Source organism: Phoxinus phoxinus (assembly GCF_949152265.1).
Source record: "Phoxinus phoxinus genome assembly, chromosome: 1".
Lineage (NCBI taxonomy): Eukaryota > Metazoa > Chordata > Actinopteri > Cypriniformes > Leuciscidae > Phoxinus > Phoxinus phoxinus.
Window position 1 is genome coordinate 20,152,563 of NC_136876.1, and position 27,060 is coordinate 20,179,622.

Genomic DNA, 27,060 nt, shown 5'->3' on the forward strand with positions numbered 1-27,060 from the left:
ACACACACACACACACGCACCAACAGCTGTGGTGCAACACAACCTCACAGGCACAAACAAACGCTTCTGAAATGTGAAAGGAGAAAATTATGCATCTGAACTCCATGTGCTCTTTGAAATGAATCTCTGTCTTTCCTCTAATCTGTAGGTAATATGAAGGTCCACTGCCCTTTTTGGGTGACAGTGAGTATATGAAAGCTTAGCAATTGCTGTACGAGTCTTTTATACCTTCAAATCTTTCTCTTTCATGCTCTTCTTCTTCAGCTGTGGAACTCTGGCCCTATGAAAACAAATCAAATGTAAAGTGTGTCGGAAGAGACAGATTGATGTGTCTCTCATCTCCAGCCTGACTGAACATAGCTCATCATTACTGTCAGCATAGAGAGAGAGAGAAGGATTGTGAGAACAAATGAGTGCAGGAAAAAGACAGAATGAAAGACAGAAAAAGACTAGACAGATTTAGACTTGCATGTGTGAAAGTGAAGGGATGGATGATGAACTTGGTAAGACATTGTAGGTGAAGATCAGAAGCATCTAAATGATTATTTTGCTGGAACATCTAATTCCATATTAGCATTCAGGCTTCAAACTCAAGTTAGGGCTCAAGGTTTGACTGGTTAGCATTAGCACAAATCCATGGTAGATGTCACAATTCCTGTCGCATTTGCACTCGGTTCTTATCAATCATTTAAATCCGTATAATATGATTTTAACATTATAAATGAATTTATATTCCACAATATATAGGCTATACTGTCCTCCAGCCAGAGTTGTAAATTTCAAGGTATGGTGCCAAAATATGCTCCTGTATGAGTTTTTTTATATTTATAACACAATATGACATGAACAAGTCAGCTGTTTTTCTGAATATCAGCAAGCATAGTTTCCGATTGCAAATGTAATTGATTTTAATCAATTTAATTAACAGTTTAATAAACAAAAAAGTTACTATTAACTGACAGTTTAGACACAACATTGTCAATATTTATATTTTCTCTCTATTTCACCAATGAAAATAGTTCTAAACAAAGCAGAACTGTAAAATTGCGCTTCTCTGAACACACAGCAGGGGTTTTGTTTCTGAATGAATCTGTGTTTTTGATCAATGATTCAATGAGCCATTCACAAAAACAGTGGCCGCGTTTCCATTGCCCTTTAAATTGCCGAATTGAATTGAATTGAATTGAATTGAAAAGAATTACAGGAATACTGGATTCTAAACCTCAGAGTAATGCCACAATCAAGACCTTGAAGCAGATATGAGGGAGAAACACCCAGAAACGCCTCATATATGTGCTGCTCACAGTATAAGGGTCTTTCCTTGCCATTGGTGCTTGGATAACACACCTACGTCTCCTTCGATTAATAATAATGGCTAATGCGTTGGCAGGGATATACATAAACCTACCAACGTCCATTGCCATAATTTTTGGAATGACTTATCGCGCGAAAAAAAAAAAAAGTTTTAGTCGCATAACATCAGTCGATGGAAACGTGCGTCATTGACGTGCTTCCTGTGCGTCATTTAGCATTAATTTTTTGTTGACATTTTGAAAAAATGGCAAAAGTTTTGCGCAAATCTGTAATGGAAACACGCCTACTGACTCTGAAATCGCCCTCTATACCCCTTAAATAGGGTGCCATTCGCAGTAGTGTCTGAAAGAAACCATAGTGAACGTTATTGAGTGCACTCAGTCAATCCCACAATGCACTGCAATGGCGAGTGTACAATCAATGTACGCTCAAACATACTTATATCAGCCACTATACGTAATCCATCCGCCATATTGGAACTGTCAAAGCCGTTTATGATAAATCTTATCATTTTACTACTGGAGCTGCCAGTTTGCCAAGTTTCAAATAATTATTAAACAGCAAGCACAAGCTACAAGATATGCAAAAGCAGGAGCCCTTCCGGGGCACTCGGGGTCCGAATTCACTCACTTGTTTTCATTCACTCCCTCAAGTTCATTAGTGAATTAGTGAGTAATGTAGGGCATAGTGAATGAGGGTGTAGAGGAGACTTGCCACCTACTGGCGGTTTTAGTTTCCCATTTAAAAGTATGCATATTATTTCAGGTTTTTTTTCAACATTTCATATTTCTATATTCATAGTATTAGATTTAAAATATTAATCTCATAACATTATTTAAACAATTGTAGTTGCAGTGTATGTATATGGATAAATAGGAATACCACCTCTGAGCAACATTAAAATGTCAGTGTAAAAACATCTATATGCCACTTCAGATGCAGCCTCTGTCACATCTGCAGTTAACATAGTTTTTTTTTTTTTTAGATTGATTTAATTTGATTGGTAACAATAGCCAGTTATTCATTCTCATTAAGTATTCAGAGGAAAATCTAGTCTTGTAGTTTTCTTTTTATTTATGAAAATTTGGTCCATTTTGTAGTTTTGAATTATGAATAAACAATATTGCACGGCATTGTGATACTACCGGGGATCATGAAACTTCAGCCGGTACAGCATCATAAGATATGTTTATGGTATCATGACTGACAGCACTAGTTTACAGGTGTACTGTAGTTCACTTTAAGTTTAAAGCCAGAAAGTCTTAATTTTTACAGTACAAGTATTGTTTTATTATTTTAAACAAACCTTTTTTAAAATATTTTCCTTCAAAATCTTTAGATAAAACAAATGCCACTTGCTTCAATATTTTGCAAATGCAATGACATTCACACATTTGTAAGTGTGATTTATGTGTCCAAATACTTTTTTTGTGGCCACTGTATGTTACTTTGGGATGAAATGGATGGATAAATCAATCCTCTTTCGGTCTGTTATGATATTAGTAGTCAGCAGTTGTTGACCTCTCAGCTCTTGCGGCACTATGGGAAAAAAAAGTTAATTTCTCTTAACATCAGCACTTATTCTCTCTCACTCCTTTTGTGTGTTTCTGGCAGCCACTTGTGTAGACCATCCTGTCTGTGTATCCATTTGTGACAGACTTGTGCGGGCCAGACAGTGGAGAGAGAGAAAGTGAGGAGGGTAAAATGAACGAGACAGTCAGTCCGACAGAGAGCCAGTCTTTCCTGTGAGAGCATCCAAACATCCAGCGCCAAAGCTAATGAGTGGTAAACAGTAGTAAACAGGAAACTATGGAGAGATTGTCTTAAATCTACTTGCAGAGGAGTGTATTAAAAGAGTGTGTGTGCATGTGGTTGGGTTTGAGTGCATATGTTTGTTTATTATTGAATAAGGAGAATGAGGACTCTGGGCAGTAGGGAGCCTCTCCTAAGTGTACTTGGAGCCAGTCAAAGGTAATTAAGACTCAAATTAGAGCTGTTTGCTGAAGAGCTTTACATATTGCACGTGTTGTTTCATGGGGCATGCGGCACTACTTTGTTACAGCCAGTGAGGTGACTGCAGTCTTCAATTATTATTATTTTGTCTCTACTTTTGACTCCTTTAAATGTAGCCAGTATTCTGTCTGATAACATGACTCTCTGGATTACCTGATTCTCAATAGACAGTTGGTCAGATATTTCCTAATATTTATCCACGTCCATGGCAATGCTGTATATTAGACTGTTTATTCTGAAACCGGAGCTACTTCGTGTCTTGCCGTATCACATGGACTTGCGCCATCTTGTGTAGTGACAATGTCTTTAGAGGACTTAAGTAATAATATTACTGTAATATTGTTGCAGAGTTTCTAGGCCAATTGTTTTGTACATTGTAATAGGTATTTTTATGTTCTTGGAATTGTTTCTAAGCTTAAGAAAATATACATTTTTATATTGTGTTGTTTAGACATTTGGAGATTTGTGGGAAGAAATTCTGACAACACGGTAGAAGAACCGCATTTTTGTAATGGAGCAGTTTCCCCCTCTCTGGTCCTCAACCATGAAAAAATGGACGCACCCTCAGAGGATGCATGGGGTCCGTCGACTGAATGGCCAGTTCACACGCTACAGTAGAAGGGGAGGTGGGACTAGAAACAACATCCTTGTGAGTTTTACGATCTGGGAATGTCAGAGGAATCCCGCTGTGGAGCCGCAGGTGAGGAGAGAGGAAGAGTGGTAGGGTTCCAGAGCCGTACGAATGCGAGCACCGATCCACATGTCGGGGATGCACACATCAAGCCGAATATCGACGGGAAACGACCCTGTGACGTGACTGATGACCCTGAGCGCTGACCTCTTTGACAGGGCGTTGCGTGTGCGCAGGAGGAGATGGGAAGACATGTGAAGTCAAGGGAACAAATCCAAAGGAGCCGCCGTGCTCCGGAGGCCATTATGTCTCTGTCAGGGAATTCCTGCGAGCTCGCGGCCCAACGCCTGAATGTCAGCGATCTCTCTGCGTGCCGCACCACAGGGGGTGGGACGTCCTCCAGGAAACCAGTCAGGCCTTGAGGGAGGGGTGGAAAATCTTGAACTCTCACTCTGCCATCTTGAGAAAATGAATGTGTGAACCTTGGACTAAATTATGGAGTCGAACGGCCCTTGAGAATCTTTAAGGTGCATTGGTTGTGTGTGTGTGTCATGACTCGTGATGTCAGTCAGCTGGTGTCCTGCTGCATGGACTTCCTGTCTGTCTTCTGGGATTGTACTGTTTCCTTTTGGTTAGGAAAGCTGGTTTCCTCAAACGTATGTTTTCCAACAGACCTTCCAATTCAAACACACACATGCACGTTTACTGTCTAAATGGGGACAAACCAAACCACTGATTAACCTGTAGTTTTTTTTTATGTAAAGCTAATGGGAAATGGAGGCTAAAGGCTTGTTTACACCAATATGAATGTTTGGTGCAATAACATTTTAAAATTGAATGAATGGCAGTTAATGCTTCCGTTCAAACCGACACAACCAATAAGAGTTGTGCTTTTATAGTGAACTAAGCCTAAAAACTGAAACAAAATAAATGTTAACAGAAACTAAATAAAATGTAAAAAACTTAAACTTATTTCAGATAGTTGCCAAATGTATAATTTTTTTGTTTAACTTGATATAGGCTACTGAAAAACTAAAAGTAAAAAAAAAAAAAGGACAGACATTAAAAAAAATTATGAAAATGACCACACATTTATACATTTAAATTAAACAGAAAAAAAAATATATATATATATATATATAATAGAAAATAAATCATACTAAAATGTCACTGGTCCGGATACTGCTGTTACATAAAACTTTGACTTGGTGGCGCTCACGACAGTGAATAGGAAAGGAAGAATCCAGAATCTGCTCTATTTCTGTATACTCTTGTATTTGATAAACTTAATCATCACCATCAAGACTTGTCCCAAATCTGATTGGTTGATTGGAATGTTGTTCCAGGATCAACAAAGATGTTGTGGTTGGTAAAATCACGTTCACCAAACATAGCGAATTATGTCTGACTTTGTTTCAAAGCTTGTAAGCAGTTGCGTAGCTCTGTTTGTGTGTGTGTGTGTTTATTGCAACATTTTGAACCATGAGCACATAATAAAAGGCAATTATGAGACAAACATAAGAAAATTTTAAAAAATCGAAATATGGAATATCAGCATCTTGAGGATTACATAGCGTATTATACCGCTGTCCTTGTGCACCACTGTATTTCTGCTGTTTCTTAAGCAGCACATCATTTGTGTTTTCTCTCAGTCTGTCTAACCACACACACATTTTCGCTTTTGTATGTGAAAATGTACAATTTATTTGCTGAACATTTGTGTTGGTGTGTTCAGGCCTCTTGAAAGCAAACATTAAAGTAAACTTTTTACATTCTTAGAATTAAAAACACAAAGTAGCCTATATGTCTACTCTACATATAGCCTATGTTGAGGTTTTGTCAGATTTAGCTAACTTCCGTGGACACACCCCCCCCCCCCAAATTATATTTTACCTAAGTAAAACCACACACACTCTTGCTATCACGTTAGATTCACACATTTAGTGTTATATGCTCATATACAGCAAGAGACTTCTCATTATTTCATCAATTTATCAAGCATTAAATCAACCCAAACATGCTAACGTTAGTTAAAACAAATAAACAAACCAATAAATGGAAAATATCCCCCCAAAAAACTAAAGTTATAATGTCTGTAATTGGCAATAAACAGATAACGGCATCACTTGCAGCTATGTTGCCTCTTGAACAGGATGTTCTTTCTTATTATAGTGGACAGTTTGCTAAGCTCTCACTGAGTCATTAAGCGGCAGCATTAGCACATTAGCTTCCTGCGTCTGTTCAATCTGCAGCCTCTGGGTTGCTGCCTCCCTGCTGGCTAACTGAAGATGCGTGTTGTCAATAAAACATGATGAGACGCTTGTCTTAAATGACAGCTTCACCACTAAATCGTTCTCATTACGTCTCATAAACTTTCCTCTCTGTTTAAATGGGTACTACATATAGCATTTATCCTAGTTGTGATGCTACGTCTCCTATATGTCATAGTGTGGTTTAGGAATAAACGTTAGCATGTCAGGATTGTTTAATGATGATGGGACTTGAATAAATCGTAGATGAATTGAAATCCTTAAGGGATAAAAGAAAAAGCAGCTGAATTTGATATCTGAAACAATATTACGGACCTTTTTGTTTAATAATAATAATACATTTAAAAAGTACATGCATGTTTCATATAAAGGTGTACTTTTTAACAGTTTGTAGTCGTTAAGATTAAGTATCTAATGTTCACCAAGGCTGCACTTTGTCATAAATTGACAGTTTATAACAATTTTTAACCGTTTTCTGTTTGAATATATTTTAAAATATAATTTATTCCTGTGATTAAATCTGTATTTTCAGCATCATTAATCCAGTCTTCAGTGTCACATGATAATTCAGAAATCATTCTAATATGATGATTGCTGCTCAAGAAACATTTCTTATTATTAGCAATTTTAAAAACAGTTGTGCTGCTTTATATTTTTATGGTAAACTTGCCACATTTTTTTTTTTTTAGGATTCTTTGAATTGAGAAAAAAAAGTTTTAATTTCTTTAAAAAGTCTACTGACCTCAATCTTTTGAATGGTAGTTTATAGTAACAGGCCAGGGCTAGTGGTTCTTCTCCCTGGGCGGCAATACAATGCTGAAAGTACTTTCGACAAATAATTCCAGCTCCTGCATCAATGTTGACTTTGTTCTAATGTTACACATCTGCTAGGTGCCACTTTTCTGAGCACTATCTGGAGCGAATCCAGAAGAGGCCACAAACTCCTCCATTCGCCGCTTAAAAATCAGGTATTTTCAGATTTGAACAGTACAGCTTTGTCTAACTGTTCAGCGATCAGAGTCGTCTAAAGCAAACCAATATAATCTACGTCTTTATAATTTTTGAGGTTTCTACAGATGGGACCACTGAGAGGGCCCAGTCGTTTTAGTTTCACTACAGATTCTGTGCCAGTTAAAATCTCCACATTTCTTTCAGTAGTCTATGCTGGTTCTGTAGCCGACTGAGCAGTTTATATGGGATGCTTTGTTGGTTTATGAGCTTAGGAGAGATGCACCAATTTGTGTTATTGATTTGTCACTAATTAGCCATGGATTTAGAGATTTAATGATGTATTTCTGACATGTAAACATTCATATGAACTGCTCTTTTTCATTGTCCCACATTGATTTCTAATGTCTTGGGCAAGAAACTACATGGGTAAATCACTTCATTGCTGAGACAGAACTCTTGTCCAGGATGATGTCTGACCATTTTATGTTATTTTCTCTCTTTTTTTTTTTTTTTTTTGTTATATGGCGATGATGTGATTTAAGTCTAGATCTTGAAAGCAGAAGAATTGACTTTTACCTTTTTAAACTGGCATGTACACGATAAAGGTTCTTTACTGGCATCAATACTGGCATGAATAACATCCATGGAACCTTTTTCTTGCACAAAATGTTCTTTATATAGAGGAAACTTTATTTTATATTATTAAATTGTTCTTCACACTGAGAAAAACAAATCTTTCTTTTAAGATCTGTTCACTGAAAGGTTATTTGGGGAATCACAAATTGTGCTTCTATGCCTTTCCTGCGAAAACCCCCTTTTGGAACCTTTATTTTTAAGAGTGTGGTTAAGCTTTGGCCAGTGGAAATTGTGATAAATTATCCAAATAATAATAATAATATATACATTGATGATTGTTACTAACTATGAAATAATGCGTAATAGGAAACTGTTTCTAGCATATTTCTAAAGCCAAGACCATGAAAGTAGAAGACCATGATAAAGGGCTCAATAAAAATTCCCTGTTTTTTTAAAGCAGAAATTAGTGCACTAAATAAATGTAATGTATTCATGTGGTTAATATTTAATTTCACAGCATATTTATTTGGATGCAGGCCTACGAGCTCGGTGAATACATTAGCTCTCTCCACTTCTATTATATTATATAAGATATAATGACCATAAATAAGTTATTTCTGCAGGGTCTGTTACACAGACCAACTCCTTTTGGACTTATTGCTAATACAGAATGAAGTCTCATTATTAGAGGGGATCTCATTGGTGAAATGTATTCATGTGAAACCACAAGGAGTTCTCTTCTGATGTCTGCTTCAATATGTGACCCTCGGAGGGAAGCGCTGGCAAGCTTAACGCTGTAGAACAGATGGACAGTTTACAGTTAAAGGGCACCAAAGACCCGCTCTAATGTCCCGCTGAGGACAGAGACTGAGTCGGCTCGGCATGCATGGAAATGACCAGAGTAATGTCTCCTCTAAATGAAAACCAACAGATTTCTGACAGTAATCTAATTAAAATGCATCTAGTTTTGTCAAAGGGAAGTGACAGGCTGTGCAAGTTTGGGCTCTTGAGCTCTGAACTCTCAATTGATCCATTTAAGAAAAGAGTGTGAACCGTATTGTGGTGTTTTTTTTTGTTTATTTATTTATTTTTTGCATGCGTTTGTGTCTGTGTTGAGTGGAATATAAGGAGTACAGGCTGATTGTTTCAATGAAACAATTTGATTCAATTTTCCACTCAATAAAATTAGCCATCAGGGCTCGGGCTCTCCAACCGTCCACAGTCCCTCATTTCCAGATTCTGCTCCTAATTGAACGAGTTTATGTACTTGTCTGCGAGAAATTGGAAAAATTCATCACCTGGAAAATGTGATATTTTTCTCCCTCCCGGCTGTGCACAGCTTGTTTTGTCCTCCCTCTCCCCCCTCTCTTTTACTTCATCAAAATGATGAGCCACTATGAAATTAATACAGTGACATTTGCATGCGTGTGTGTGTGTGTGTGTTCAGTTTTCGGGGTGAAATTTATTCTTATTCTATACTTTACAGAATCTGTGTCTTAATTTCATGATGCTGATAGGTAAAAAATTCTAATGATGTTTGCAAGTTGAGTCTGATTCATTTAAATAATTTAACTATTCTAATTTAACACATTCAATAGATCTTCATAACTGTTGGTGTAAAGATTGTAAATTATTTGTATATGTAATTTACGTACATAGGCTACGTGATAAATGCATAAATGTGACAGAGGTGGGTGAAGGGTATTAATTTGGGACTTTAACTTGTAAGTCAATATTCTCAACATTCTCATTTAAACCTGTGAATCAAGTTTTTACAAATTAAAGTTGTATAAGGTTATGTATTTAATATGAAAGATTTTGCTATATTCATTGATCATGAAAAGCAATTTTGTAGCGTGAGCTACATTTTACAGTAGGTCAGATTATTTTGCTTCCACTGAAGCTCAAGATGCTGGAGAACATGATCATCAGATTTTACACAAACTTGTTGAATTCATGCATCTTGAGTGCTGCAAAAGGTGCTCCTACTTATTACTAAGACATTCTGAATGTTGTTTACATTTTTAAATTATAAATCATTTTTATATATATATAAAAATTATATATCGGATGCCCATTTTTCCACAAGTCGGTATGATTCTTTAGGGTCTTCATGTAAAGTTTGTAACATACTTTGGTTAAAATTCCTCAATGGTTGTGCAAAACAACACCCTTTTTACCTCCTCAAAAACAGCTCTGTTCACAGCGACCCGTTTCGGTGCGTGTCTCTTTAAATGATAATGAGCAACTGCTTAACCCACCCCTCTCTTCCGTGGGGGGTGTCGACACAAGACACGTAAATGCTGCCTTGGCGGACACTATACAAACGGCTGAGGGCGGAAATATGCTAATACGGGACAGTCCGTCAGTGGTCGTGGGCGGAGCATGAGCAATATGTATTTAGTATTGAAAAATCCAGAAAATCCAAACGCCTTGATTATTGAGTGTTTGGGCTTTTTGAGGATAAAAAAAAGGAGGAGTGAATGGATATTTTTCATTGTATGGTGGTTGTGTCCACACTGCAAAGACACATTTATATGCCAACACCATATAAAAGTGAATCTTGCATCCGATGACCCCTTTAATACGACACATATATGTTATTAATTGGACATATTAGAAAATTGTAGTGTTGGGGAAAGTTAGCTACTTTTAAAAGTAATTAGTTACAATATTGCATTACTCCCTAAAAAGTTACTAATTGCATTACTTGGTTACTTACTTTATATGGAAAGTAATACGTTAGGTTACTTTTTCTCACCTAGGCTGGGCTTGCAATAACAGAAAAAGAAGAAAGTTCTATTCTAAAGGCCCGTTGACACCAAAAGTGAAATTAATAAAAAGTAACTGATATTTTGTTTAAAATTTCAAAGTAATGCGTTTTAAGTAACTTGTTAAAAGTAAAAAGTAATCTGATTACGTAACCTAAGTTACTTGTAATGCGTTACCCCCAAAACTGGTAGATATAAGGAAAAATTGTATAACACATAATAATCAAATGGAGTGTTTAATGGTTTTAGATTAAGTGGGGCAGTCATTGCTTGAAATTTCATTTCAACTATCATTATGTGGATTTAGGAATAGGAGTGGCTTTAGTAGTCTGTATGTATGTAATTGTAAGAATATTGGGAATTGTGTGTGCATGAAAGTTGACTGTGTTTGTGTGTGTACAGGTTTCCATTACACTGTGAGGACCAAATGCCCCCACAAGGATAGTAAAACCTGAGATCACCTACATTGTGGGGACCAGTCAGCGATCCCCATGAGGGGAGGGATTAATAAATGGGAAGGTTTAGAGTTAGGGGGTATAATATACAGTTTGTACAGTCTAAAAATCATTATGCCCATGGAGAGTCCCCACAAAGATGGCGAGACAGAGTGTGTGTGTATGAAAGTTGACTCTGTAGGAGAGTGAGAAAGAGAGAGATAAAAGAGATGATTGTGAGATAGATAGAAGATAAAATGTTGTACGATCTGCCATCTGTGTGCAGGGTTCCTCTCCTGTGCCCCATATGGCCAGGAGAGATGAGCTACAACACACACAAACACACACTCGTATGCACAGATGCACATGCTCTCACACACATTTATGGCACGTCTTAAAACTTAATTATCCAGCCTTTTTGCTCCAAGTCAGGGAAGCAATGTTTTTTTTTTTTTTTTTTAGCAAATGAAAAGATTTCACAATAATAATGATGATGATGATGTTGATGACATCACTGTAGCCTTTCTGTAGTGTTGAAGCGATGTCGCAAGTGAAGTTATAAGCTATTATCTTTCCCAGTATATTTACTATCAGATGTTTATTTCAATCAGAGCAGTATATTAGCTATTTGTAAAAGAAAAAGAAAAATAATTATTTGTTTTCGTACTAGTTCATTTAAATGAATCATCCCAATGAACTGATTCACTAAACTGAATCAGAATTCCTAGTGCTTTGTGTTTGACTCATTGCCTCAGTAGTTTTCTTGCTTATAAAGCTGCATGTGCAAAATAAAAAATAGCAACGTAGCTTTATGTTGTTCTACACTCCTAATCATTAGAGACTGTAGCTCTGTAAAAGCTAGTCTGTAGTTACAGTAAGCTGTATAAAAGCTAGAATGCAGCATTATTACTTTGTTATTTTCACTAATGTCAGTTTTGTTATTCTCACGCAATCTTCTTAAATATATTCATTTAATGTCATTTGTGTAACTGCTGTAATTGATTAAACGTGCTTATGTCTTCATACACGCGTTTGGTGTCCTATTTTTTTTCTCTTTTCTCACAGACGAGCACACACACTCTTCTGAATAAGTGTTATATATTATACTTTGTAGTGATGGACAGGCTCCTCGCAGGCTGCCAAAATGAAATGAGCACAATTACCAGGGGCGACAGAGCCTGGCCACATTAGGCTGACCAATCGAGCAGAAACTCAAATGAGCAACACACACACATGAACACATAGGAAAAAACGAGTACTGCCCTAACTCCACACAAAAACCTTTACAATGATGAGCCACGATAATACATTGAAATCAGTGTAAACTTCATATGCCATGAAATTGAATGTCTACTTTCAGAAGCGTCATGGCCTTTAAAACTAAGGGGGGCACGAGTCCCTGAAGATGTTTGAGCTAAGGTGGTTTTTACAAATACAAATGTATTTTTTTAATTGGTTGTATCTTTGATAATTAAGTTGCATGATTATTGTGACTAAAACTCTCATGCCTTTTTTGGCTTTCAAGTTCAATACCTGCAATACTGAACAGAGAGAGAGATAACTTTATAATTATTATATTATATTTTTGAATATACTCCTGTAATAGGGAAGGACTTTCTGGTATTGAGACATTCACTGCTTCATTTTTAAGCTTCTCTTCAGAGTCTTCAGTTGTATTGTTCTGTAACTTTATTTCAGAGAAGGAGTTGATCCAGAATTCTGTTGACCTGAAGCAGAGACAGACCTCGGTTCGATCTAAGGACGACATCCCGGCTAAACCCCCGCCGTTCCTCCTCAGCCTGTCTACAGCCGATCAATACTGGAGATGAAGATACAGGTCAGCTGATGCACTTACAGGAAGAGTAGACTGAAAAAAATATTTGGGTGGAAGGTCTTAAGTCAGGGATCTGCTAGTAAAACGGCTCTTTCAGCAGATGGACAGATATGCATAGCTTTATTAGTGAATGTGTAAATAGAGCATACTAAGAATATTATAGCTACTGAATAAGTTTGTGTGCGCAGGATTTTTCTCCACACGAATTTGTTTAGGTTGCGATATAAGAACGTTCATTGGATGTGTACAAGATCGGTCATGAACATTTATTGTGTTTGCAGGGATTTTTCTTAGCAGGATCTTTATGCACAGTACTTTTCTTTGGATTTTTTTTCTTTACTGGTTGTGATGTAGGATCTTTAAGTGTAGTTTTGTACAGTAAAGAAAACGGTTAGAGCATTCGCACTAGCTGTGTGAAATGAATTGCTGTTTAAAATAAATATAGGTCTTTGAGAAGTTTTAACGCAAGTCTATTTCACTGCAAAGCACATGTAAACTGAGCTGAAAATGCACTATAAACCATTTATCAACACAATCTTTTTCAATACAGGCTATTATGAAGCAACATAAAAAAAAAAGAAGTGAATTACTCACCCAGGAAAAAGACGTTGGTCAAGTTTCAAGTTAAACATGCAGTGACAGGCACATAAACAATTTCTATTCAGTAAATCTGACTGAAGCCATGCGATGACATTTTAAAGTATGCAATTTGAGGTTTAGGCTCCTTTTTGTGGATACTAATGTGTTTTAGTTGTGTGACCTTCAATTGTGACCTTTAACTAGTAATGTGACACTCAGTGTCAACATGACCGCTCTGTGTATCTGTATTTCCCTGTTGCTAAGTTTTGCATGCATGTAGCCCTTCATGTGAGTTTTCTTGTAAAGCCTGTGCAGGGATGTTTGTAGATGGTTGAACTGAGATAAATGACACACTCCATCTATTCTTTATTTTAATCAGATAGACTTGTAGTTCATAAAAAAACCCTCTCATCCCACCCTGTTCATCAGATTTATATTGGCATTATTTATTGATGTTCATTACTAAATGTACAGGAGGCAGGATTTCGAGCGCTAGATTTTGGACAAAAGCCACAGCGACGGTTCCGCTTCGCTTCGTTTGGACTTGGCTCCGAGTCTCTCCAGACAATGGTTGGGTCTTAACTGCCGTTTTCCTCAATAGTGCTGAAGTTATGCAGCTCACGACCGCCAATATCTCATGCTCGCGTTCATATCTCCTGTCCTCCTCATCTGCGCGAGCTGGTACAGAGGCGGATAGAAATGCTTAATTATTAATTGGCTTGTTGTGTTTGTGCCGGGAGGCAATAAATAACGTTCTCGTCTAATGAATAATGGGGTTGGTTCGGGGGCCCCGGCTCAACCGCGGATCCCCACGGTGAGCCATTAACGTTTTACAGTGTCTCCAGCGCTCGGAGGAAGCCGGTTTCCTGCCAGCCCATTACCCGAGCACCAGGGAGGCGGGCGACTGGACCCACTTCAGAGCAACATGGCCGACCCCGGCGGCCCGAGAGGACAAGTGTAGCTGCAGGGTCGGCCATGGACCGCTGGAGGGGAACAGAGCGGGTGACTAGTCAAAAAAGTTTTATGGCGAAGTTTGCGATTAGCACTAAGCCTTGCGCAGAGCCTAAGGGGTCGAAGGTCTGTTGGTTTTGAGTTGATCAGCGTCAGAAATGGATTATTAATACAGAGATGTTTGTGAAGTTATAGGTCACCTGGTTTTTGAAATGTTTGGGTAGGCAGTTATGTAAAGAAGAAATTCAGAAGAAACTGTTTTGCTTTTATAAAAATAGGAACACTTAGAGCAATCAATCCATTAAAATTAAGTGAACTGCTAATTAATGAAATTAGTATTTGCTGAGAAAATTTCCAGTTGAAAGCAATGCATAGAAAATATGTAAGGGATAATGCAGAGCGAGGCGGTTGTTATAGCGAATACAACCCCGACAGGTGGAGGGGTCTTGAATTAGCCTGAAGGGGTTGTATTCGCTAAAACAACCACCTCGCGCTACATTATCCTGCTTATTACATGGCTACATACCAAACCAAATAAATAAATAATTTGACACAAAATGTTGATTTAAAAACGATTGTATTGCTTCCGCTAAAGAACACCGTGTCCATGGCAACACTCTGTTTTACATGGCAACGGTGTGTTATACTTAGCAGCGGTCTGTTATCAAGAAATAACAGACCGCATTCTACATTAGAATTTAACCAAGCCATGTAATAAATGTTAATATATTGCTTTATATACATATCAATCAAGTTTTTTGCAATCAAGTGTCAATATGTCTATAAATTAAGGGGCCATTCGGACAAGTTGTGACCTTGTATTCTGTTGGCAAGATTTTCTTTGTTAATAATAATTTGTATATATGGCCTTTCCCAAGCTCAATGACACCTTACAATCAATCAGATTAATATAGACAGATTGTTGTTGGTGTGTGTACACATACAAAAGGGCCGCTTCACATCATGAGTGCTGTTTTTACTGTATGGTGTGTCGAGTTAAAATGGTTCAACTTTGAAAAACACGTATTGATACACCTGCATTCTGTTTGATTGCTTTGTCTTGTAGTTTTTTAATTGTTCTGTTCATTCTGGACTGTCTGTTATCAGTGTGTGGTTTAAAGTCCCGATATACTTAGTGCAATCGAAGAATGAACTGGTGTAATGTCATTTTGAACAAAATCAGGCCAAAACTAAGTTCATTTCATTTCAAACTAAGTGAGTTTTCGAGAAAAAGTTTGCTCCGGCTGGTAAACACCTTGAACTTCCACTGGTTTGTGGCGATTATGTAATAAGTGTGGCTCTGTGGCTCCACCTTTGACTTAGATTGGATTTGACTTGGTTGATTTCTTCTGTTCAGTCCATCAAGGTCAGATGTTCGCAAGTAAAAACATAAAATCACTGGAGAGCTGCTTTATAGTAGAAACTTGTAATTGAGAGAGTCACTGACTGTTTTTTTTATGTTTAATAATGTAAAGCTGATTGTTCTATGCCCAGTACACATTGTATGATTTTGTTCTGTCCCGGCCGAAAGATAAGTCGTGGCTATTTCTGTGGTCGTGGCTCCTAAACGGTGGTCCTACGTCGTACAGTGTGAGAGGGTCAAAGATGGCCGTTGTCATGGTCTTGCGACCAAAGATAGCCTGTGATAATTTTCTGACAATGTCAAAAATTTAGCATGGTCATCTCACAGCATGTTTGCTGCTCCTACAACCTATGGCTACTGACTAGCTGATAAAAATGCAACATGAAATGGCGTATTGATCAGCGCAACAAACTTTAAACTACTTGCCTATAAAGCTCCATTTGCAAAATTGGCATGCCAAGTTGTCCTCTCTTCCCTAGCCATAGCCATGTCCATATTCTCCTTTTTCACTTTCTTCTCTTTTTTTCAGCGCACATAAACACAATTACCAAAGTGCGATTCATCTTACTCTATTTGTTAACCACTAGCGAATGCTGATGTTTTATTCTTCTATACTAACTTGTGTTGTAGCATGCGATTGAATAGATGTCATCATTGTACAGTCTACAAACAAGTTGACTTGTACCAAAGTTTATTTTATCTCGAAAGGTGCAATATGTAATATTGACAGCTAGTTGAACTGGGTACTGTAGTCAAAATTCTAAATATTGGAGTGTTTTTTCCCTCAGACTCCACTCTCATGCTGGTTACCAGATTGAGGATACGCAACAGGAATGAGCGAAATTTAGAATGGAAGCGACAAGCTCTAAGCTGAGTTGTTTTTTACGTGTTTTTAAGACGCCTGTAGTCAGAGCTTTTAGATGGATGCCGAGGCATTTTAGGTTGTGTGGAATCTAGACATGTGCCGATTTTCGGTAATTCGATAAATCACGATAATGAATATACACGATATTGTTATCGTGGGCACTTCAAAATACCGTAAAAAATAATAGATCCGAATTTTTATTTTTAGAACGTGCATTATAGCTTATTTTCCATCAACCGCTTGAACAAACACTGCGTATATGCTGCGCAGAACACGTGAGCGCACCCGGATGTAAACAGTGTTCACGTCACATGTAGAATCACACTGCACGCAGTGCGGGCCACGGCCACTGACGCCGCATTCAAATTCTCACATGAAGAAGAAGAATGGCGGAAGGAGGAACGCTGCCGACAATTTATCCCCCTTCAAAAAGGGTAAAGTCAGATGTTTGGAAATATTTTGGGTTCCAAAAAAATGCAGAGGGATTGCTGATCGAAGACAGTTTCCCTTTGTGTAAGACATGTGGACGGAAAGTGGCTGCAAAACAAGGGAACACGTCTAACATGTTCGCTCATATTCATGACAACCATCCACTGCAATTCAGGGAGATAAAGGATATAATTGTTCAGTTTACTTTTATATTGTTTTATTTATATTTATTTGTATTTAAATGTTTGAGTTACTTTTAGTTCATTAAAAAGTTATTAAAGTTACTAAAAGGACAAAACTGAAGTTTGTTTCTTTTTTTAACCTGTTTCTCTTGTAAAATTACAATATCGTGATAATACCGTATACCGTTATAAATGCTCTCTCAATTAATCGCAGCATGAAAAAGTGATACCGGCACATGCCTAGTGGAATCTGATCTCTGACCCAGTTTGTTTGCTGGCTTCCATGGCTGCAATATGCTGTTTTCCTGCCAACTGGCAACCCGGGGTGTTGAAATACTATTGGGTAAATTAGCAGTGGACGGGATCACACAGACCAAAACAAAAACAAATGCTGCGTCCCAATTCTCCTACTTATACTATCTCCTAAAAGTATGTACTCCTTTGTGTGAAGAAAAACTATATACTTTTAAGTGTGTAGCAAAAGAGTAGACAAGCTTTGGGACTTACTATCACGTCATACAATTGCGTCTTTAACGGTTGCTCTGTCGCATCCTGTTACCCGTAAACTGGCCTGTCAATTATCTTGTCACAGTTCAAATCCTCCATTTCATAAACCCTAAAACAACTTTAGTTAATGATCTGTAAGACATGGGGCTTTATTAGTGCTGTTCATTTATTCAAGGACGTCTTATTGACATTTGTGTATAAATTGTTTCAATTCTACAATATATGGTGTAAAAACGTCTTAGTCAGGTTGAGCGGTGGCTACTGCAGTTGAATTTTCTTATTGGAAGTTGTGTTGCCATCTGACGTAAGCAGGCACCAGCTCACCACGCCCTTGGCATAGGCCAAGGTATAAAAACATCTTGTTCCGTCAAAACTACTGTAGCGAGTCAGGAGTTGGAATTGCGAGTATTGAAAACGATCAGCATATTTAATCATTTTAAATAAATTAAAGATAAATTGCTTCTCCAACGCAATGTAGGTGGAAATGGGCTTCTCCAAACAGCTTGCGCTGAAAAGCGACGCAGTGCCAAACGCTGCTCCTCCTGCATGGACTCCACCACCGCAGCGGAGTCTTGATGTGAGTGAGCATATATTTTTAATCACAATTTATGTTCCTGCCTATTAGGCTAAAGTTAACCCTCTGGGGTCGACAAACGTGCCGGCGCGTTTTGCTGGATTTTTTTTCTTAGCAGCAAATAGACTTAAAATTCTCCGCCATTTATGGTCATACAGACTTAAGAAATATGAAAAAATAAACTATAAAATGTCTATTTTGTATGTGTCCACTTACAATCGAAACAAAACATTGTGCTTTTGTAAAATAAAGAAAATAAACAGGGTGTGCTTTCTGCCTCTCCGTCTCCGGTAACTTTTTTTCTGGAGCACGTCTCTAAACTTAAACAAAACTCAGCGAATACTAGTCACACAGGTATAAGCAATAGGCTATATCTTTATAAACATTTAAGTCTCTGCTATTAAATGATCTCATTCAAAACGAAAAGAAATATTGTCTGTTTATGTAATCTGTATGAAAATATAGAGATGTCAGTCGTTCTCATGGCAAATCATTATCTGCAATGTGAATATGCCTACAGAGAGAGCGCGCTATTGAAACGCTGGTCTCAGGTGCACATTTGGATGTGTATATTTATTTTTTGAGAGGAAAGTGCAGCACTTATATTCATACATATTCATCTATCTAAACACCGCTCCAAACAGCGTGGGCCGGGTTCAGATGTTTATAATAATAATAATAATAATAATTTGTTACATTTATATAGCGCTTTACATGAAAGGGGGAATCTCCTAAACCACCACCAATGTGCAGCATCCACCTGGATGATGTGACGGCAGCCATATTGCGCCAGAACACCAATCACACACCAGCTTACTGGTGAAGAGGAGACGGTGATGAAGCCAATCAGTATATGGGGATGATTAGGAGGCCATAATGGACAGAGGCCAAGGGGCAAATTTGGCCAGGATGCCGGGGTTACACCCCTACTCTTTTTCGAAGGACATCCTGATTTTGAATGACCACAGAGAGTCAGGACCTCGGTTTAACGTCTCATGCGAAGGATGGAAGGAAGGATGTCTGCTTATAGTATGTTGCTGCAAAGGTATTCAAACTTTTTTTTATCTTATCAAAGAACGAAAAAGAACTTCGCTGTGAGTATATCGGGGCCTTTGGTGAGACATGTTGCCTTTATTAGCAGCTGGGGCTGTGCCGACTATGATCTTGAAAAAAACATAAAGGTGGTACTTTAAGCTTCAATAAGGTGTCCCTTATTACCATATTTATTTAGAGGTCAGTGGCATGATTATTTGTACATTTTTTCATATCCTTTATTTTTTACAATTAATTGTACTAAATCAAATTTATTTTTAAACCATTAAAGACATTTTTTATATAACAGTGCTTTATAAAATAATAATAATAAAGAATCAAATGGCTAAAGAAAAAATAATTAAAAAGCATTTTCAAAAATAACTTTATCCTACCATTTTTACAAGTTTCTGCAAGGTGGATTGTTATTTTTGTTCTGACACTATCACAAACACTTGTTTAGATCTTACACACTTTCTTACCTCTCTCTCACACACACACACACACACACACACACACACACACACACACACACACACACACACACACACACACACACACTCTCTGTCTGTCTGTACACATGCACATACAGCTTGTCTCCATGTCAGTTGATCTGTTCTGAGAGGTCATTTTTCAATAGGAGAGGCAGACAGGTCTGTGCAGGGATCAGATTGATTTGTCCCCAAACTTCACAGCACTACAGCAGGAAACCTCACAAATCAACACTGTCATACCTCCCGCTGTAGCCCCACATTCAGTGTATGTTTTTGTATTCGTAAGTGAAGAGAAGGTAGAGGAGAAAAAGGTCAGTAAATCGAAAGCATTTTATTAATTATGTGCGTGTGTATATATTACACGCACACATACACACACACACACACACACACACACACACGCTCTACATACATACATTCCGTACACACACACACACACACACACACACACACACACACACACACATTCCGTACACACACACTCACAAACACACACACACACACACATTCCGTACACACACAGACACACAGACACACACAGACAGACACACACACACAGACAGACACACACACACACACACACACACACACACACACACACACACACACACACACACACACACACACACACACACACACACACACACACAGTGTTGGATTGTCCTCCCTTTGCTTTAATGTCAGCAGTTCTCGAGCTGCATGAACAACACATGTCTGCAAAAACATCTGACCTTAAATCCTCAAACTTTATTTCCAAGTTTAGATTAGATTTTGAATCCTGGATATTCAAAACCGACTCAGACTTTTGAATATCAGTGTATGGTATATTAAAGTTTTAGGTGGCATTTTTATGTGCAACAGGCATTCTTTATGAACATACTGGTGTTTGTGTGTGCATTTGTTCATGTACGAGTGCTTCAATAAATTCAAGTCGTCTCTCCCTCTCAGTTCTGCATGTATATTTCATGCATGTGACTGTGTTGAGCGACCTGGTTCCTCTCAGAGGTGTGAAGGCGCAACGAAGGCTAGGAACCATGTGCCTTCATCAGTATGCATGCTGCAAACCAATAGGCCCGCAGGGGGAAGAGTTAGTGTGCGACACGCATGGCTTCCCTGCTTTAATTTCCCTCCATTTGAGAACATTAGCTCTGACAAAGGCAGAGAGGTACAGAGGGACCACTGAACAAACAGAGCAGAGGGAGAGAGAGAGAGAGAGAGAGAGAGAGAGAGAGAGAGGCCGTATGCCCGTAAGACGGGCAGAATAAATGGATAAATGGAAAATACGAGAAATGTGAAACTACATTTTCCCAATAATGTCTTGTGAATGTAACTCTATGATGACTCTTTGTCATAATTTAGGCCTATCCCTTTAAGTTACTTCTAGATGATTATCTAATTCTTAAAATAGTCCAAACCAATTAAACATCTAATATTTTTTTTAAATATATGTATGTAGCTTTATTTTCCTGCTTTAATAAATGACTAATATTGGCCAATACTGAAAACAACACAGAAATATGAATGCAAAAAAATTCTAAAATTAAAAATACTATTTTAATCCTTAATATATTTCATTTGAAATATCATTTTTTTTAATCAGCTTATACCTGTGGGTTTTTTGTTGTTTAAATAATTAATAATTTTTTATGTTGAATAAATATCCTTCATCGACCAATACTAAACAAATAAAATATATATATATATAAAAAACCACAACATAATAATAAACAAACAAAATTTATTAGAAAGAAACGAATACACTTATTATAAAAACGTATTATTAAAAATAATCGCCAATAATATGAGCAACTTTCATATTGTATATTGTGCATCCCTAAATATGTGTTTTACCTGGCTGTCAAACCCATTAGTGCCATGCATCAGTTTACCCTCAAGAACATTAAAATCTTTTAACTAGCAATTTTGTAACTATTTTTAACTAAGAGGACAACTAGAAAACATGTCAGTTTGGCATCTTGAATTGTGTGATCTTTGTGTGTTGTGATTCCTGATCAATCGGTTTTAGTGAAGAATGTCAAAGATCCCAAAAGATCCCAAATCCCAAAAATCGCTATCGTTTGGTCGTGACGTATGACTCAAACTAGCGCACAACATCATTGTTCTCAGCCACTCCCTCTGTTCGCTGCCCTACGAGGCCACTCCCAAGCCACGCCTACCGGTAAGAGCGCAGTTAAACAACTAGGCTAGGCTATTAGTTAACTCGAAACTTAAAAGACGCCGTTTTATCGTGAGTCTCTGTGACAAGTCTGCCTGGGATTTTCCGGAATTGGCCCAAAATGTCCGGGATTCGGCTTTTGCATCCTACAGTGGCCATTCATTATGTTTACTGTGGTGAGCTGGATAAGGCTGAGGGCCGGGGGTGAACGACGCGAGGCCGGTGGCGTGATTACTGATGAGCGGCACCATAGAGAATATAGTTCCCAGTATTTATACGGTTAAAATATGTCTGTGTCTCATGTGACTTTGTTTTTTGTACACTCTGTGACTATACAAATCACAACATGTAAATAGGAAAATGTTTGCGTTATTTTGTCACTTATTTGGATTAGTATGCTAGCTGCAACCATTTACATCCAGTCTTTGTGCTAAGCTAGGCTAGCGGTGGGTGCGTCAAACAGACTCATAGCACACACGGAGATGAAAAAGGTATGTATGGACTTATCTAACTCTGGGGGATAAGTTGAATAGGATAAAGTCCCAAAAAGTCGGAGTGTTCCTTTAAATCAAAAACTGTGTTCATATTTACTCAGATACAACCACGCACGATACCACTTTAGTGGCCGTTCACATATCGCGGTTTGTGCGCGTGCAAATTCGTTTCAAATGTATGCGCGTGGCTTATAATAGAAGTGACGCGGTGCTGCGCGCTCGCTTTTCCAGGCGCACCTATGTCGCGGCGAGATAAAAACATCTCAACAGGTCATGCGACAAAAACCAACGGCCTTTCGTTAACAAAATCGAAAGCTCGGCCGAACAGCTGATCGCTGATCTCTATGAATATATCTAGTAGTAAAGCTAATGCAAGGGCTAGAAATCAATTAATTCTTTGCTGATACTTCCTTGTCATTATGGAGAGTGCAGTTTGCACCGCTTTCTCCTTTCCACAAGCGCGTGCTTTCCCGTTGCGTCTGTCGTTGCCATGCAACCATGAACGGCCCCTTATGGCAACGTGATATTAGCCTATCCAAAATATTTCCACATGTGGCTCTTTCCTCCTTTCTTATCAACAAGTGGATTCAGAGCCACCGCATTAGCAGCGTCGCCGGTCGCCATGTCTCAGTGTTTTTATGAAGAGGACGCAACAGTGCACCTTTCGGACAGCGAATTAATAAAGGGATTAACCCGATACTTCGGTACCACCGGTACTTAAGAAAAGCTGGTACCGTAACCGTGTAATTTTTTTAGTACCGACTTGGTACCGAAGTACCGGGTCTTTTGACAACACTAGGTCCTACAGTCATTAGTATATATAGGCCCAGTGTATACAGAACCGGTGAGATTACAGAGCCTTGTGGGGCTCCGGTGGATACTATCTTAGACAAACTGAGGTGACCCTCTTTTGTCTATCTGTCAGAAAAGACAGGATCCATAGAATAAGGTGCGGGTTCACGTCCATTTGGAGCAATTTTGATGGCTCTGGTGTTGAACAATGAGTCGCTCAAGCAAACCAGTGACAATGTATACATATGAGGTCTATATGGCTCTGTGCATGCTTGTCTAATGGGTGAGTGCAAATGTTATTTGATATGCTGTGTTAGTGGTAGAAAAACATACGAGGACCACACACTGTTTAAATCACTAAATTCTAGATACAACAATTTGCCCCCTAGATGGATGGATGGGCGGACCGACGGACGGACGGACAGACAGATCTAGATGGACGGACAAACAGACAGACAGACAGATCTAGATGGATGGACAGACAGACAGACAGACGGACAGATCTAGATTGATGGACAGACACACCTAGATGGACGGACATACAGACAGACAGACTAGATGGACGGACGGACAGACAGACATACTAGATGGATGGACAGACAGACGGACAGACAGACAGATCTAGATGGCTGGATGGACAGACAGACAGACAGATCTAGATGGACGGACGGACAGACAGACAGACGGACAGACAGACAGACGGATCTAGATGGATGGACAGACAGACAGACAGACAGATCTAGATGGATGGAGGGACAGACAGACAGACAGACAGATCTAGATGGATGGACAGACAGACAGATCTAGATGGATGGACAGACAGACAGACAGACAGATCTAGATGGATGGATGGATGGATGGACAGACAGACAGACGGACAGATCTAGATTGATAGACAGACGGACAGATCTAGATTGATGGACAGACACACCTAGATGGACGGACATACAGACAGACAGACAGACAGACAGACAGACAGACAGACAGACAGACAGACAGACAGACAGACAGACAGACAGACAGACAGACAGACAGACAGAGACGGACAGACAGACAGACTAGATGGACGGACGGACGGACAGACAGACAGACTAGATGGATAGACAGACGGACAGACAGATCTAGATGGCTGGATGGACAGACAGACAGACAGATCTAGATGGACGGACGGACAGACAGACAGACTAGATGGATGGACAGACAGACGGACAGACAGACAGATCTAGATGGCTGGATGGACAGACAGACAGACAGATCTAGATGGCTGGATGGACAGACAGACAGACAGACAGATCTAGATGGACGGACGGACAGACAGACAGACGGACAGACAGACGGATCTAGATGGATGGACAGACAGACAGACAGACGGACAGACAGACGGATCTAGATGGATGGACAGACAGACGGACAGACGGACAGACAGACGGATCTAGATGGATGGACAGACAGACGGACAGACAGACGGATCTAGATGGATGGACGGACAGACAGACAGACAGACAGACAGATATAGATGGATGGACAGACAGACAGACAGACAGACAGACAGACAGACAGATCTATATGTACGGACGGACAGATGGACAGACAGAGATCTAGATGGACAGACAGACAAGACAGATCTAGATGGACGGACAGATAGACAGACAGACAGACAGACAGACAGATATAGATGGATGGACCGACAGACAGACAGACAGACAGACAGATCTATATGTACGGACGGACAGATGGACAGACAGAGATCTAGATGGACAGACCGACAAGACAGATCTAGATGGACAGACAGACAAGACAGATCTAGATGAATGAACAGACAGACAGACAGACACAGATGAGATGCATGACAAAACCTTCTATCAGAACTTTAAACAAATGATTGTTTACCAACAGCAGAGCAAAAAGAAAGAGCCTGCATTTTCATGTTTTCAGTCAGCCATCTTTCCTCACGACGCCTGTTTGTGTGCCTGCACATGCCAGGACTCCTAAAACAAAGTGGCGGGAATGGAACAAAGACCCTCACTTGACAGATCTGTCAGATCTCATTAGCATCCCCTGTTGCACCTACGTTCGTCTATCATCGACCCTCCTTTCTGTCTAGGAATTTGAGGTTTGGCCTTAGGTGATGGCGGGACGGGTCTCGTCCTAGGCGGAGACAGAAAGTCTATCCGTTAGCGCCTCGTCCACCCGTGGCCTCCATCGCACCTTGTTCTCCCGCCCCCCCTACAAATCACACAGTAAACCGCCAATCATTCATCACCATGGTAAAGGGGTCGTTATTGTCCCGATGACACCAGACAATCCCCCGTGAACCGCGCCTCCATCTCCCCTCGATTTTAGAGGCATCCATCCAGCAGAATGAATGGAAAGGGCAAGATAACACAAGAGAGATGGACATAGGACCAAGATGGCATGATAAGAGCAGATACAGGTGCTGTTGACTCTTAGTCTTTCGTCACTGTGTTTGTCAGGTGCTGGTGGGATGGATACACATACCGGACAGGGTCCGCTTTTTATTTATGGAACAGTCACTGGAAGTGAGGAGGGATGAAGTCTTTACACTATGTTTGTAACACCTGTTAAATTGGTTTTATCGAACCATTTATGTTGCCAAAAAAGATAACCAGAGCCATTGAGATAAACATAGAGGTAAATCAGAGACAAACAAAAGAAACTGCTCAAGTTGTTCTACAAGGTTTGGACAAGAAAAAAAATGTGAAGGGAGGGGCTTAAACAGCGTTTCTGGCCATTGATTGGACGATATGGAAGGCAGGGAATACCAATGAGGTACATCAAGTAAACAATCCACCTCTTGTTAAAGGGATATTTCACGCGAGGTGAAATATTCTATTAAATGAATTATCCTTTTAATTCTGTAATTATTTACTTACTCTTTTTTTTCTTCTTCTTCTTCTTCCTGTATGACTTCGGAACACCGAAACACACCTTCCGGTATTCAATGAATGAATTTCCATAGTCCAAATTTTGTTTTTGAACAAATCAATATGACTATAAAATAATAATATTTATTATGATTTCATTGTTATTAAATAAAATATTTTACAAAAAGTATATTGAAATATACTGTAAAATAAAATATTGATAAATATGTTTACTGTAAAATTACAATGCTAAAATTTACTTAATTTCTTCACTTTCAAATGGTGAAAACATCAAGCTTTAATTTTGACCGGTAACTGGCAAATAAAAATATGTACTGTCGGTTTCAGAGTGAAACTGATGATATCGGCGTCTCAGAAAGGCTCGATTCACAGTAAATTAATGAAGCCATTCTGAGTCTCTGTGAAATACAGAGTATTGCTAGGATTGCTAAATAATATTGATTTTGTTTTGATATATTGTGCAGCCCTAGTTTAGAACAACATTGATTCAGATCAACCCTGTTGACTTGGACAAAAAAAACTAAAAAACTTTGAGAGTTTCATGTGAATTATCCCAGGGCTGACCAACCCACACGTTTTATACACCTAATGAAAATGTTTGATGACTGTGTGAAAGACTAGGTGTGTTTCTGTGTATTTATGCCTGCATTGTGTATATATGTGTGATAGATACAGATAGGAACAGAGCAAGTGTGTTATGGAGAGATAGAAATGGAAAAAAAATGCGAGTATGACTGAATGAGGAATTGTAGAGACTGATAAATGAGTGAAGGGAGTCGGATCAAGGACATGCTCTGGTTTACCTGAACTCTGCAGGGTCACATAGAGGCCACAGTCAAATGAGTGATGAAGCACATTACATATGATCTGAAGAAAGGAAGTGAGGGAAGACAAAAGAGAGACGGGGAGGGGAGAAAACGAC

General features: G+C 38.9%; 1 long non-coding RNA gene across 1 annotated transcript in view; it reads left to right on the forward strand.

Moving 5' to 3' along the window:
• LOC306989947 overlaps positions 1-27,060 on the forward strand; it is a 261,084-nt gene that overhangs the window by 12,527 nt on the left and 221,497 nt on the right. Inside the window, exons 2-3 of the long non-coding RNA XR_013795785.1 lie at positions 7,120-7,196; positions 12,659-12,797. This is a non-coding gene — a long non-coding RNA (uncharacterized lncRNA). The remainder of the gene's footprint in view (positions 1-7,119; positions 7,197-12,658; positions 12,798-27,060) is intronic.